The following is a 16,998-nucleotide window of genomic DNA, read 5'->3' on the forward strand; positions in this document are numbered from 1 at the left end:
TGTCTGGAAACCTTCAGCTTGCAGCTCCAGAATAATGCCAACCATTAGCCCGGTTTTTCTCAACTTTTTGACCACAACACACAGCAAGAAAAACACCTTGTATGGCAACCCAGTACTCACATACAAGAGCATCCAGAAACAGTACTATCCTGGATTCACTCCTTTTGCTTTTCTAGATCTGCTCTCCACCCTTCTCCAGCTGATGCTTACGGATCCTAACTGCAGGCTGTCTTGTCCTCCAGCCAAAGGTGGATTTGGCCCATGGGAAGCACTAGCAGGAGATGCAGATGGCAGGAGGAGAGTGGGGGTGGGCATTTTCTCATACTGGCTCCTACCTGCCAGCTTGCTGTGGGATGTCTGCTTGCCTCTTCTGAAGATCACAGCTCCTGTCAGGCCTCCCTCTCCTTCCAGTATTCTGGAAGCTTGCTTTCTGTTTACATCTTCAGGCCTGAGAATGAGAAAGGCCCCCTGTTATTATCAGGCCCAGATGCTGCGCCATCTTTGGCTGCTTTTGCCTTTGCCAATAGTCAGTTTTATTAAACAGTCCTCAAGTTATTCAATTTGAGTCTCATCTGTTTCCTGACAGTACCTCGCTGATAGAAATCCTTACCCTGACCACATGTGACGCAATCTGATGTTCTTTATTCCATTCTTTAAAAAAATCCGAACAAACAATGGTCTCTCACTTAATTGATTTCACAACCAGTGGGTAGTGAGCCATAGTTTGGGAAACATTTATTTTCATCAAAAATAACTTAGCTTGTTGTTCTAACATGTTCTAACCATATTCCCATCAGTGGAATGTTTGGAACTAGTCTTATGGCTCGATGAACTCCTGGCTAAGCAGACACTCATTGATCAGTCTCTCCTGTCTCCTTTCTACCTGGTCCCCTTTTGAAGGTCTCACCCCTATAACTGGGCTTCTTTCAGTCCTGAATACTGGTTTTACCTGGTCCCTTGTTGTCATGTAACCTAGCCTGAGTCCGAGCCCTGTGGCCTGGTGTATCACTTTCCTAACACTGCTGTAACAAATTCCCACAAACTGAGTGACTTAAAGCAACATAAATTCATTCTCTCAAAGTTCTAAAATCCAGAACTCTGAAATCAAGGTGTCCAAGGCTCTAGGAAAGATTCTGTTCTTTGTGTCTTCCAGCTTCTGGTAGCTGTAGGCATCGGGGGTCTGGGGTTGTATCACTCTAATCCTTGCCTGTCTTCACAGGGCCCTCTCCTCTCTGTACCTTCCCCCTGTGCGTCTCTTGAAAGGACATTTGGCATTAGATTTAGGGCCTACCTGGATAATCTAGACTTATCTCATCTCAAGATCCTTAACTTAGTTACATCAATAAAGAGCCTTTTTCCAAATAAGGTCACTTTCATAGGGTCTGTGGATTAGAAAGTTGGCCTATCTTTCAGAGTCATCATTCAACCCATCATCCCTGGTAGCGTGACAAACCCACCAGGTCTTGTAAGCTCCCTTGCATTCAACTTGGACAGACCCTCAAACCAAGACAATGGTAGCCACTGCTCTCGAAGGATCACCATAGTTCAGAGACTGCTAGGTACGACCAAGCAGGTCAGTACCTGCAATGCCAAGGAGATCAGTGGCTTTGAGCCACTATACTTCGGACTGCTGGTCACACTGTTTGGCAGCTAACTACCTACGTGGGTCTGCGCCTCTGCTCTGCCAATACCTAGCCACAGTTTCTTCTTCTCCTGACCAGCTGACCCTAGGTAGCATGAGACATTAAACCACAGAACAAGGAACAGGGGCCCTGCAAAATAGAAATATTTTGAAAAGTGAGAGGAAGGCTGGTCATATGTGGGAAAAAGCATGAACAAAGACACAAGACAGCCCTACTCTTTAAGCAAGGAACAAATCTGATTTGAAGCTCAGAACAGCAGTAGCATCTTTTCTAAATATCTGTGAAAGCAAAAGCAGCATCTTTCCTGCATGACTCTCAAAACTTCTGGGTAGTGATTTCCCTGAGACACTGAAAAAAAATCTCCCTGCAAAAATAAACCAGTGCTCTGAGCTTCTTTCAAGGTTTGTTTTATTAAAGTGACTGTTCATAGGAGTCTTTCTCCATCTTCTGTGCAGGGGCACTGGACATCCCCTGGGCTAGGTACTGTGCTTTATAAGTCAACACGCTGCATTTTGCTGTTGTATCTGATTTTATAAAGCACAGACTGGCATCGGGGAAGTCAAGATAAATGGTTGGCATCTTCTCGAGCTTTTATCCTATATCACATTGTTTACACCTAAGAATCAATCAATAAATTTAAGGTCTTATAATCCCAATAATCTCCTTTGCATTTATTATACATCAAGCCCAGAAGCCTCTGATAATGAATACTGGCAGAGCCAAGTAATGACAATAAGAGATGATTCTTACCTGAGCCTTTTGAGTATGAGCAGTTGAAGAAAGCTATGGTTTTCATTTTGCTAATCTCAACAGGAAGGAGTAAATTGGCCAAGCCAGAGAAGAAAGCCTCTTCCTCCACCCTGTGGAATGGAGATGACCCAGTCCTGCCCCCTGTGGGAAACATATCATGTGAAAACAGTTAAATTCAATGAACAGAATGTGCTAGATTCCGTGAAGACAATCATGGCCATCCCCAGGTTTTTGAGCCACTTACATTGGCTTGGAGCAGCCCTCTACGATAAGTTACCTGGGCCCTGCATTATTTCCCTTTAAAATACCTCTACCTGGCTACCCATGACTGGCCATTAGCAGCATTGTCAAGTGGTGCAGGTAATACAATGGGAATAAAAAATGAGTGAGCTTGACATCTGAAGATATGGATTTGAGTCTTGACTTTATTACCTACATCTAGTGGACCTGGGCTGGCATTTCTGAATTCCCTGAGCCTCTGTTTTCTCATTGTAATCTAGAGATAATGTTAATCCTTCGCTTATGGGGTTGCTCTGAGAGTTGAATAAGAATAGTCAACAAATGTTTATCGAGCAACAATTATGTGCCAGGTACTGTCGTAGGCATTAAGTATATCAGACAGAACAGATTAAAAAGTCTTGTCTTCACTGAGATTACATTCTAGTGATAGAAGTTAGATAATAAAGTATTAAGTTTTTTCCCATTTTTCTATCAAATAACATGCATTTTATTATTAATTGGAAGGAGCTTTAAAATATATTCTAGAATCAAGCCTTTTGTTTGTTTTATGTGTTCTGAAAATCTACTCTGTGGTTTGTTTTTTGTCTCTCATTATTTTCTTTTGGTGAGCAAAAGATTTTAATTTTAATTTAGTCAAATATACCAAACCTTTATTTTATGGTTAGAGTTTTTGAGTCTTTTTTTTTCCATACCATGAGGTCTTGAAGATACTCACCTATATTACCTTCTAAAAGCTTTTATACTTTGCCACTCACACTTAGAGACTGCATATACCTGGAATTGTTCTTTATATATTCTGTGAGAAAAGGGTCTGATTTCATTTGTATCTGTATGAATATCTAATTACCCTAGCATTTTTTATTGAAAAAAAATGTTCTTTTCCTTTGGTCACCGATGGCCAACTTTGTCAAAAATCAAGTGTCCATACATATGCCAATAAATATGTGGGTCTTCTCTTCTGTTCCATTGGTCTATTTTTCAATCCTTTTGCCACTACCACACTATCTAAATTACTATAAATTCACAAGTATCAATAATAAGTAGGCTAAGTTTTCCCAAGTTTTTTTTCCCTCCAAGAGTGTGTTGACTATTCTATCTTTTGATTTTAGCACAAATTTTAGAATAAGCTTGTCAAGTTTTAGAAAATACCTGGTTGGTAATTAGATTGTGATTGCATTGACTCTCTGGGTCCATTTGGAAGAACTGACATCTTTGATATAAATCTTCCCTAATGAATCTATAGATCTATAGGTTTGTGGTCAGTTTCTGTAAATATTCCATGTGGGTTTTAAAAATAATATACATTCTTCAGTTGTTGGGTGCAGTGTTCCATATATGGGCATGAAGTGTTTTTGTTAGTTGTGCTGTTCAAATCATCTCTCATTAATAAGCTGTTGTCTGCTGCTTCTGTCAATTACCGAGAGATACTTTATCATATCCATTATGATTGCAGATTTGTGTATTTCTCTTTGCAGTGCTATCAATTTCTGATTTACATATTTTGAGCATGTTATTAAGAGCACACAAATTTCAAATGTAGATAAAGCCCAATTTCTAAAAATTCATCAAGGAAATTGAGCCTAAAAAATGACCATAGATTTGAAAAAAGAAAACAACCTGAAAATTCTAGAATTGAAAAACAAAGCAATAACAAAAATTAAGAACTCAATGGATGGCTTTAATCCCAAATTAGACAGCTGAAGAATTAGTGAACTGAAAATTAGGTTAAAAGAATTTACCAAGATTAAGCGTGAACAAACAAAAGGATGGAAAATTCAGAGGAGCAGGTAAGAGACAGAAAATGTGAAGTGAGAATATGTAACGTACAATTAACTGCTATTCCTCAAAGAGAAGCAAGAGCAATATGTGAGAATATGAAACTGAGAACTTTCCAAAACTGATTAATTTAAGAAGCCTAGGGCAGGTAAGGAGTCCAGGACCATCTTAATCCAATTTCAAGACCTAAGGCTTTTGGTCTTCCCAGAGGACTAGAAGTCCAGCTGCGGTGCGTGTGATAGCTGTTTGGTTTTGTTTCCTGATTAGCCCTCCCTCCCAAAGTGAAATCCTGGACAGACCCTAGATTCCTAGTGTTTTTCTCTCTAGTCCTAGAAGGCTGCCAAAGTGCAGCTCACAGGCCCAGCTATTCTACCAGCTCGTGACCAATAAGAAAAAAGGAACCACTCTGTATATTTCTAGCAGAGAGATATGTGGCTGTTCATAACCAGAGAACTGGTTGTAAAAATATCATAAGAACTGGAGGAACAAAAGGAAAAGGGCACGTCACCCAGAGATCAGGAAGTTGCTTCATGCCCCGGTTTGGAGCCCATTAACCCACATGAAATGCTTCTGCCACTGCAGTTGAAACTAACCCACTGCTTCTCATCAGAAGCTCAGGATTTAATCCCACGGACGCTGCAAAAACCAACACCAACAGTTGTTGTCAGGGTGGGAAAACGTCTTCTTTTTCTACCAGTCCACCAGCATAGGACCACCAGGAGCAAACCTGCAGTCCTGCAAAGTCAGATCTATTGGCCTACTGCAGCAAGGGACACACCAGAAGAGCCATGCAGCGTCTCACCAAACAGCAGAAACGACCGTGTTATTCCAGGATCTGTGGAAAGGGGGGAGTTTAGGTGAAATTTAAATGAGGCAGTACTTGGATTAGCTCAAAGCAAAGCAGGGCCATGGATAAAGGGATCAACTTCAGGTCTGGACTGCAAGGTAGATTCAGGGTCCTGTTTCCTTAGAAACTAAAAAGCTAGGATAGATACGGAATGTTATAACGAGAAACCACTTACCTGAAACTCCACAAAAGGACTGAAAATCGGGGTTGTTTCTCTGTATCAAAGCAGCTAAGGACCTTCAGGCAAAAGCGAGACATTTCATTCTTACTGATACAATTTCAAACAACAAATGATTTTAGAGACAAATATTTTTCACTGGCAGAGGAAGGAAGCAGTAGTCACTTAAATGAAAAAGTCATTATGACACTTTACAACTACAGTGTGTCCTTGGAGTACTATCCCTCCCCATTAACTTGGTAGTTGGCTTTATCTGTGGCTGTTATGTCAGCATGATGAATGGCAGGGTGAATTTTTCCTTTGTCAGTCTGAGATAATTTTTATATTCTCATTCCTTTCTTCTATGTTCGGCTTTCCACTGGCATTTCCCATTGCCAGAGACTAACTGGAGATCCACCAGAAAGGAAGTCAGGATATGTAGTTTTCAGGCTCTGTGCCCCCTGAGATAACAGAGCAGCCTCCTGAAAAGAACTTGAGAGCCAAAAGGAAAATCAACCCACAGAACATACCTCTTCAAGTTCAGCAAATGCCCTCGAGAACAACATGGTCTTGAATGATAATCTCCTTCTTCTAGTTTCTCATCTCTATCAAGATCTTAGCTCACAGTCTCTAACTATCTTTTTAGCTCTCACTTCAAAGAAAATGGTTTTTAGATTTTTCTCCAGATATTTTAGTTGCTTGAACAGAATGGTTATTTCAGTGAAATTAACCAGTTTACCATTATCCACCCCATCTACTTTTGAATCAATCTTGCACATTCCTATCAAAATAGTCTTCCTAAACTCAGCTCTGATCGTGTCAAGAGATGGGCGCCACACAGGCAAATGAGAAATGATGCCAGCCAGTTTGTGGGGAAGAACATTTTGCCTGTGGATAAGGCCCAATGCTGACCTGAATAAGGGTATGTGAGCTCAGGACACTGGGCATTTTTTATTAGGTCACACTATTCAATGTTCTTACACTCAGTACAACCCAAAATATATTTTTCCAAGCTATGAGTCTTCTCAGTAAAATTGAACCCATATGTTTTTAATTCATGGACAATTGGCTCATTAACAAATTATATGGTGAGAACAAGTTGATGTCCTCAAACTTTTCAAACCTTGCAGTGAGGCTTGTTTCTCATCATTTTCCTTAGAAATATAAAATGTATTCTGCCAAAAAAATTTTTTTAGAACATGCTAAGCCAAGCTCTACATGGTCTCAATCTGCCAAGCCCTGGAGGAAGCTTAGAATGTCTGTCGGGAGGGGAAGGGTCTTACAGCCTAAGACTGCCCATGTGTCTACCTTCATTGGAATGGAATTTTACACTGTCTTTGACTTTCCATCCTCACCTCCACATTAGTGACATCAAAGTTTCATCAATACAGTTCACAGTTTACAAAGGGCTTTTTCAACCATCACTTCACTAGATCCTCAGTAAAACCCTATGAAATCAGCACTTCTAACCAGTATTTGTATTCCCATTTAATAGAGGGAAATATGAGGCTCAGAGAAGGTAGCTGTTTTGCCCAAAAGTTCAAGGTGTTTATAGCCAGCCTCCAAAATGGCCCCCAATGGTGCCTGCCTCTCACATTGCAGCAGGATTTGGCTATGTAACCAATAGAAACAGCAGGAATAATGGTATGTCACTTCCAAGACAAGGTGATAAAAAGGCCATAGTTTCAGTCTTGGGGACTCTCTCTTTCTCTGTCTCTCTCTCTCTCATACACACACACAACTCAATCTGGAGGAAGCCATCTGTCATATCATAAGGACACTCAGGGAACCTATGAGAGGCCCCTGTAATAAAGAACTAAAGTCTCCAGCCAATACTCTGCAAAGGACTGAGACCTGCCCAAAACCATGTGAGCAAACTTAGAAGTGGGTCCTTCAGCCCCAGTCAAGCCTTCAGATAGCTGCAGCCCTGGCCAACAGCTTCACTGCAACCTCATTTGAGATTCTGAGACAGAACCACTGAGCTGAGCCATTCCTGGATTCCTCACTTGTAGTGACTGGGAGATAGTAAGTGCTCATAGTTGGAAGCTGCTAAATTTCAGAGTAATTTGTTACTCCATAATTTGTTACAGCGGTGGATAATTGATACACCGAGCTACATACGCTCTACAACCACACGACACAACAGTGATTATATGTCTCTATCACCCCCAAAGTGGTGAATCCTATATTCACTAAGAAATATAAGCAGCTTCTAAACTCAAGATATGATAGTTCTAGGTGATGGGGAAACTGAGAGAAGAAATAAGCTTTGTATATGGCAACACAGAACACTGTTGCCTTTATAATGCACTTTTTCATTCTTAAAAACTTTGGCGCAACGTTATCTATTTGATCCCAACAGAATAGTCTCAAGCTGGCACCCACCCTCCCCTTTGAAGTCCACTTTCTAGATCATAAATATGCCTGCTGGCCAGCTCTCACCTGCTACCAGGGCTTCTATTTGTCATCAGAGCTTCCTTTCTGAGAAGGAGGACTACAGCTATTGTTGTCTTCTCAGTCTTTACCTAACAGGCCTCTACATCATCTAAGCATCAGTTCATAAAGAACATTATCCACTGGAGTCCATGGCAAATTGGGTTACTGACAGTATTTCAGAGTCAAGGCATGCTCATTCCACATCTTTGATTCTGCCTAAGCAAGGAGTTGCCATACCTTTTTACTGAATTGATTAGGACTCCTTGGAGGTTCTTAAATCCTGAAGGGTTAAGGGCTTTTGCTACTCACTTGGCAAACCTTCTACCCTAACAAGGAAGGCTCCACAAATCACAGTATCTGGACTCTGTGTCTTTTTACATTCCTGAAATCTGAATGCATTCTCCACTCCTCCCTCTCCCTAGTCTATCTGAATTCTATCCACCACTCAAAGTTCAGCAGACACCTGAGAAGATTTTTCTGACCCCAATTCCAACCCCAGATGAGTTTTCCCTTCTTTGAAATCCAAGGATCCATCTAATTTTTTTCTGTATTTCACTGGATAAATGGTTATTTAGTTTCTACAACACGACTGAAACTCTTTGAGATGAGGGGAGTCATCAGTTATGAACCACGAACTCAGTGGTAGGCTCCCCACTAGGTGTTTTGCATAGATTGCTGAGTACATGGATGTCATCTCTCTGTGAGGAAGTGGGGCGAGTACTGCCAAATGCTTAATTGATTGGCAGGCTCCTTGGTGTCTTCTCACCCCCAATCTTGTCAATAGATTTGATAAATGATACAGAGGCTAACCTCAAGCTCCAGAGCCCCTAGATTTTCCTCAGGCTTCTAGTAGATACGATCATTAGTGTCTCACTGCCTCCACCGTGTCCACAGCCACTGAAAGGAGTGGCTCTGACCCACACATGACCATTGGCCACCACTGACCAAGTCAGGTATAGAACCTTGACCCAAAAATGGACCCTCTCTTTAAGACTATGTAAGAATGAGGTCTCTAAGGGTCTGAGGAAGTTGGATCATGGGAGATATAGGACCTTTTAGTTCAAGGTCATACAGTTTAGTCAGCATTGGCATAATACCAAGACAACTCGGAATTATGACAGAGCAGAAAATCCAAAATTAGTTAGAAGAAACTGGTCTGCAGTAGGAAGCAGGGGAATGGAGCAATTGCCCAAATGAAGCAGGCCTGAGAAGCCTGGAGGTCTCCCGAGACAAGAATGGGTCTGCTCAGTTCTGACTTTCCTTTGTTCTGCTGTTGCCTGGCAGAACTTCATTTCCTATCCTGGGTGCTCAGTATAGTCCTTCAATAACCTCCCTTACATCTGGACTAGTCTGATGGGTCTCTGTTCCTTGTGATTAGCAAGGCTGGAATAACACAATGCCCAAGATTTTTAAAGTTACCTAGGGATAAACGGTGAGCAATTCAGAGTCATATTGATTCTGAAATATCAAAGTCATCTTCAGGCCATAAATTTCACCTAGAAAAAGCTTTTCTAGTAAAAGCTTCTCATTTTATAGATGAGGAAGATGATACCTAGAAAGGAGAAGGGACTTACTCCAGGTCACACAGAAAATGCTAGAACCAAGACCAGGACTTGGGTCCCCTCATATTGTTTGGGGTTCTTCTATTCCTTTGTCATCATCAAGTTAGCTCTCTCCAATGAGCGTTTTCTGGGGCAGGCAAAACAGCACAAAATTAAAGAGAAATAGCAGAGATCATTGGTACTTCCCCACCCCAACCTCACCAATGGATTTTTGGGGAATTTTGCTTAGATCTCAGGCAAGCTAAAGGAAAAGATGAGAAAGATGCTGATGTTGCACTTCTTTAAAGACCTGGGTCAGAGACACAGAGGCGAGAAGTGAAATGAGGTTACTGGCTTCCCATTTTAAAATACTATCCATATGCATCTTCAGAGGAAGCCAAGAAGGAAAGTTTATCAATTTTCCCATAAAAATATGAGATCAGTCTGTTAATAAGAGAAAAGTCTTGTAACTTCTTGGAGCAATTGTGCTGAGCAGGCTGAATTGCTTGCAGAATGCCCTTGTTACATACATCCTTACTGTAATATACCTACTTTTTAATGTGATACTTGAAATAATCAACATTGTTTTGTGTTACAATGTATTGGATTTCCAGTAACAAAAAAACATCTTCACTGGTCCCATTTCCTCATGCATTTTAGTACCTTGAATATTTTAATATCACTGCGATTAAATGAAAATGATCTCAAAATATTTTTATTAAGATTGAACTTATTTGAATGTCCCAAACAAGTGAAGTAAAGGTGAATAAAATACAGAATTTTAAAAATGGTAATTAGCCTCATAGATGGGCCAAGAGGATACTAGGGAAAGGGAAATTGTCCCACAATTAGCCTGCAGTCATGATGAACATGCATAAATACAAACAGAGAAGCCCCAGGATCACTATGAATGAGAAGGAAGAGGACCCCCTCCCCCACCTTTAGCTGTAACAGTCACTCTAACATTGAGCGTTTACTCTATGCCAGGTGTGGCACTAGGCACTCTATATGCATTATTTCATATAATCTTCACAAGAATCCTAGTAGAGAGTATTATTTTCATTTTCTTCATTTTGTAGATTATGAAATACAGGAAGTTAATTAACTTTACCCAGGTCTACTGGCAGTTAAGGATAGATCGCAAAGATCCAATGTCCCCAGGGCTTTCTCTCTACCTCTCATTTCTGTTTCATTCTAAACATCAGCTTTATTCTTCACTCTCCTCCATATGTTAGGAAGCATGGGCAAAAGTGGTTCTGGGGTCACATTTATACAGTTAATTTGTACTATCTTAAATATTTTAATATTATTAACAATATCATCGTAATAGCAGCAGCAGTGGAATCCAAGAGAAAACGCTTTAGTTTGTGTATGAAAAATCCCAGGAAGATTTGATTGGCCTGACTTGATCCACATGACCACCCTGAGCCAATCATTATGTTCAAGAACGTTTTACGAAATTTGTATGGAACCAGAAAAGGCCCTGAATCGCCAAGGAACTGTTGAAAAGGAAAAACAAAGCTGGGGGCATCACAATGCCGGATTTCAAGCTGTACTACAAAGCTGTGATCACAAAGACAGCATGGTACTGGCACAAAAACAGACACATAGACCAATGGAACAGAATAGAAAACCCAGAAATGGACCCTCGGCTCTTTGGGCAACTAATCTTTGATAAAGCAGGAAAAAACATCCAGTGGAAAAAAGACGGTCTCTTCAATAAATGGTGCTGGGAAAATTGGACAGCTACATGCAAAAGAATGAAACTTGATCACTCTCTCACACCATACACAAAGATAAACTCCAAATGGATGAAAGACCTCGATGTGAGACAGGAATCCATCAAATTCCTAGAGGAGAACATAGGCAGCAACCTCTACGACATCGGCCAAAGCAACTTTTTTCATGACACATCTCCAAAGGAAAGAGAAACAAAAGATAAAATGAACTTGTGGGACTTCATCAAGATAAAAAGTTTCTGCACAGCCAAGGAAACAGTCAGAAAAACTAAGAGGCAGCCCACAGAATGGGAGAATATATTTGCAAATGATGCTACAGATAAAAGACTGGTATCCAAGATCTACAAAGAACTTCTCAAACTCAATATGTGAGAAACAAATAAACAAATCATAAAATGGGCAGAAGATATGAACAGACACTTTTCCAATGATGACATACAAATGGCTAACAGACACATGAAAAAATGTTCAAAATCATTAGCCATCAGGGAAATTCAAATCAAAACCACACTGAGATACCACCTTATGCCAGTTAGAATGGCAAAAATAGACAAGGCAAGAAACAACAATTGCTGGAGAGGATGTGGAGAAAGGGGATCCCTCCTACATTGTTGGTGGGAATGCAAGTTGGTACAGCCACTCTGGAAAACAGTGTGGAGGTTCCTTAAAAAGTTAAAAATTGAGCTACCCTATGACCCAGCCATTGCAATACTGGGTATTTACGCCAAAGATACAGACGTAGTGAAGAGAAGGGCCATATGCACCCCAATGTTCATAGCAGCATTGTCCACAATAGCCAAATCGTGGAAGGAACCGAGATGCCCTTCAACAGATGACTGGATTAAGAAGTTGTGATCCATATATACAATGGAATATTACTCAGCTATCGGAAAGAACGAGTTCTCAACATTTGCTGCAACATGGACGGAACTGGAGGAGACAATGCTAAGTGAAATAAGTGAAGCAGAGAAAGACAATCATCATATGATTTCTCTCATCTATGGAACATAAGAACTAGGAAGATCAGTAGGGGAAGAAAGGGATAAAGAAAGGGGGGTAATCAGAAGGGGAATGAAGCATGAGAGACTATGGACTCTGAGAAACAAACTGAGGGCTTCAGAGGGGAGGGGGTGGGGGAATGGGATAGACTGGTGATGGGTAGTAAGGACGGCACATATTGCATGGTGCACTGGGTGTTAGACGCAACTAATGAATCATCGAGCCTTACATCAGAAACCGGGGATGTACTGTACGGTGACTAGCATAATATAATAAAAAAATTTTTCTTAAAAAGAAGGTTTTATGACTACCCCTAGCTGAGGTCACATACCCACCCCTTGATCAACCCAGAATTCCTTTATTGTAGTGGGTAAGGAGGTACGGGGATGGTAGGCAGATGAAGGCAGGTACCCACACAGCTCCTATTGTGAGAGAGCAATCATGGAGTAGAGAGCCCAGAGGTACTCTAAGAGAGCAGGCATGAAGATGTTAAATAACACAGTGTGTCCAGAAACCTGCAATATCTTAGATAGGTCTGAAGGAAGAACAGGATGTGTCTGACAAGGGGGGTAAGCCCTGAGATTGAAAGTCTTTGGAGAACTTCATGCGATACCCCAAGGAGCTGGTACTTTAGCCTGGAAGCAAAAGTGAGTCATGGAAGGGACATCAGATGATGAGTTCTGATTTTGAGAAAATGCAGTCTTAAGGTAAATCTACAAGAAAGGTGAGAAGCCAAAAAATCAGTATGGAAACTGACCGTAGTTCAAGCAGCAGAAAATGAGTAAACAATTAAAAGCAGTGGCAGTGGGATTGGTGATGAAGAGAGGGAGGGCAGTGATCCTAAGGAGCAGGATTCATAAAAGAAAATCTGAACCCTTACTACGAATTAGATTGCCCAAGCTGTCCAGTGATGCTCAGCCACGTTCACAGCTGCCCCAACAGGACCACCAACACCGCAATGAACCGAAAGTGTCCACGTAAGCAGAAGCTAAATCTTGCTCTCCTCCTAGAAGTAGCAGAAGCAATAGTAGCCACATCCCCACCACCTACAGGCCTGAAATTGAAGCTGCTGGTTTTGCAATTCACAAAGGACACTTTCAGCCCATGGCCTTGGAAATGGAATGATGAGGACAGAAACTTATCCTGTAGGTCTGTTAACCAACAGACTGTAACAGCTAGATCTCACAGGAGGTAGCGGGGCACATGGCAAGAGCTGGGCCATGAGGGCAGACAGGCCACAGTTGGGCTCCTGGCTCTGCATTTCTTGGACCAGGGCTTACACTCCCAACCTTCCATTTTCACAGATTTTTCCCCTGGAGATGATGCCATTTCTTTCTCAGGGGTTTTATGAGGACTACAAATAATAGCGTCAGCAAGAACCAAACAAATCTCAAATGTGGTTGGAAATGAATCTGTTTGGGTCACTAATTTGTTTTGCTCAAGGGGGCAGAAGAAGAAAAGCCAAACTATGGGACATTTATGCTTTCTACCAACAAGTGAATTCTTGCCATTTATATACAGAGGTGACAGAGTGAAGTCAACCATGTCATAAACGCTGAGTTCATCATCACAGTGTGCACATTAAAACTGAGGTGAATTAATTCAATTTCTATAACATTTCCTAAAAAATTACATTTTCTTCTTGAACTTATAATGAATAAGATTTCTTACCAAAAAAAAAGTAAAATTTTACAATAATCACAGATATATATGGTCAAGGGTCGCATTCCATGGGAGATAGCCATAAATATTTGTATCTAAATGGCAGATCAGCACAGGAGAGTTTATCCTTTTCAGCAAATGAGTAGTGAGAAATTTAATGTAGTAATTCAGAATATGTACAGCTATAATTTCAAAAGAGCATTTGTCCCACCTGGATGAAATTCTTGCTTATTGGCCATTTAATGGTAACTGATTTGTAAATATCCTTTAACCTCCTCTCCTATCTGCAAAGCAAAGGATAATGAACTAGCCCGAGGCTTTCTATTCCTCTAGTCACTTGGGTTAAGTCTTCTTCACTCCTATTCTCTTTAAATCTGTTGAGATTTATAGCAATAGTTCAGCCCCAATTGTGACCTAGAAAAATTGTGAATTGAAAAATATGGCTTTTAATTTTCTTTTCCCATATATGAAAAGTGCCTAGCATAGCTCCTTGTCTAAAGAAGGAGCTCGGGCACAGGTAAAACAGGTCTCCCTCTGCTTCCTGTCTGGTCTGTGTGCTCCCTCACCCTGGAAAGGCTGGCAGAGGAAGTCTGGCCATTGAAGTCCACTCTGGGGAACTCTCTGCCATGTTGTGGGGGTACCAAGAAGATTTGGCTCTTTTCTAATCACCCAGAAAATGAAGGCTGGTTTGGGGACGATATAGTCAGTAATGTGTCATGATAAACAATCATAAATCATACATGTGGAATAGCTACTTAACTCAAGAAAAAAAATAATTTCTTCCCTCACCTGGCTTCTCTTTGCTCTCCTAAACTGGCTGAGATCCATTATAATAAAAGTAGATTCACCTTGCAGGTAACTAGAAGCAAAAAACTCAACAAAGTCAGCATAGTAAACCTTCTCCCATTGCAATACATGTCACATAATTCTAATACAGGTGACCCTGGATTTAAAGCTGCTGAATTTTGATGCCCCCTACTTCTATACCACAGTAAAGACCAAATCCCAAGTTGATGGCTTCCAAGTTCTGCAAACAAGTCTTTGGCATTCTGATGGGCAGCCTGACATGCTCACCCCCCTTGGCAGTAACTCAGCTAACATCGTCGGCGGGCGCGCTTAGAGTGAGTGAATCTCTTTCAAACTGCTCTGCATTTTATCTTTGTAAATTTTCTGTACACTTTTAAATGACTTGCTCTTCACTGTGTCAAAGAAAAAGAAAATTTGGTGCAATACGCAGAATGTCAAAACTACCCACAAAAAAAAGGCAAGACAATCCATCTCTTTGAAAAGGAAACATGAGAGTTTAACTTAGCAGTGGGAGAAATGAATGTGAATGAGCAAACTTCCAAGTCCAGACTGTCACACTCAATACACAAACACAATTCTGAAGTGCAAGGAAACATATCTGGAGACTATGAAGAGCGCTGAGCCAATGCAACAGATGGTCTTTAAAAAAAAAAAAAAGAAAAAAACAAAACAAAAAGGAACTATTTATCAGATGGAAAATCTTACACTGCGTAATAGGGGGCTGAAGCCATGCTCCACTTCTTTGCCTAGTTTGGACCGAGCAAGTCACCTTGGAAAGGGTCTTCTTTAGTGAAGGAAAAATTTTAAGGGGTCTTCCTTATCTGAGAGGCACTCATTGTTCTAGAAGTGTCTATAACAGATGTTTTTTAATCTTCTAACAAGGTGGGCTTTCGAAGTGTAGAACTGAAGCCAGAAGAAGGTACGTAAGCTGCATGATTTTTCTCAAGGCATCTTGAGAGGGAAGGAACAAAGGCACCCTCCCCCCTACCCCATCCCTGCCAACACCTGCTCCCTTAAATCCAAGGTTAAGAAAGATTCTTAGTGAAGACTACGGTTGTCTGATCCAAGTTCTGCTGGCCCGAGGAGACCCCAAGGGCCCTAAGACATGACTGTGCTGGTGTGCCAGTCCCAACGGAAGAATCTGAGTGTTCTGGTCCAGGCTGGAGCTAGACACACTTCCATATTCAGCCACCTGACACCATGACTCCTGCTTTAAAAAAGCAAGGGATGAGCACGTAGATGTGACCAAGAACAACAAAAAGGCCCTAGAGGTCAAGCCTGTGGCACTACAAGCAGGATCTGGGTGAGCAAAAGCATCATTCTAGAAGAGTCACTCGGAATATGGAAGACTAGCCTTCAAATGAGATATCACATAGGAGCCACAAGAGCATCATCAGGGCTGACCTGCTCCTCCAGTTATTACACCAGAAGGATGAACTGACTGGGAAGTTGGAGACAGAGAAAAGTCTATAAGAAGAAAATATGAACTGCCTGCTAAAAGCACACGTCAGGATTGAGCAATTAATTTGAAAACATTATACTAAGTGAAAGAACTCAGTAGAAAATGCTACGTATTATATGCTTCCATTTATGTGAAAAGTCCAGAATGGGCAAATCCATAGAGATGGAAAGTATATTAGTGCTTGCCTAGGGCTAGGGGAGGGGGGTGCAGAGTGGATACAGAGGGACTGCTAATGGGTACAGGGTGTCTTTTCTGGCATGATGAAGATGTTCTAAACCGATACCGTGGTGATGGGTGCACAACTCTGTGAATATACTATCAATCATTAAATTGTACATTTGAATGGATAAATGTTATGGACGGGTAAACTTTATGGTATACAATTTATATCTCACTAAAGATGCTTTCAAAAAGAAATAAGTACATATTTTATTCTCTCCAGTGAAATGGAGATAATTTTTCTCCTATGTGGACTATATTATCTTTTTTCTCATAAAAAGATTCGGCATGGAGAGGCAATATATTGCGGTAACTAATGGCATTGGGTTTTAGAGTCAGACTCTCTGGCTTCAAATATCAACTGTGTTTTGTACAGTTGTGTGATTATGTGCCTCAGTTTCCTCATCTACAAAATGGGGATATAGCAAAACCTACCTCTCTCAGTTGTTGGAAGGATCAAATGAAAGGGGTTAACATAGTATCTGACATGAAACTGAGTGCAAAATGAGTGTTTAATATTCAAAAGGGCTTTTTAAAATATGCATATTTACTTATATTTAAAATATTCTCTCTGCAGAGTCTAAGACACTGATAAGGTTTATTGCATGGGGGACAGAATCTGAGTGGCTGGGTGAAAGATGCAGGAAGGAAATATCTCAGACTATATAATCTTTTTTAAATTTTTGGAATTTTCAATCATATAAGTTTATTACACATGCA

General features: G+C 40.9%; 1 long non-coding RNA gene across 1 annotated transcript in view; it reads right to left on the bottom strand.

The window, feature by feature from the left end:
* Positions 1-3,084, bottom strand: part of LOC123787401 (uncharacterized) — a 48,039-nt gene extending 44,955 nt beyond the window's left edge. Inside the window, exons 1-2 of the long non-coding RNA XR_006778204.2 lie at positions 2,394-3,084; positions 336-448 (exon numbers count right to left, since the gene is read on the bottom strand). This is a non-coding gene — a long non-coding RNA (uncharacterized LOC123787401). The remainder of the gene's footprint in view (positions 1-335; positions 449-2,393) is intronic.
* Between the last annotated feature and the right edge of the window lie 13,914 nt (positions 3,085-16,998).

This window comes from Ursus americanus, chromosome 19 (genome assembly GCF_024610735.1).
Source record: "Ursus americanus isolate L20-20 chromosome 19, mUrsAme1.1.p, whole genome shotgun sequence".
Lineage (NCBI taxonomy): Eukaryota > Metazoa > Chordata > Mammalia > Carnivora > Ursidae > Ursus > Ursus americanus.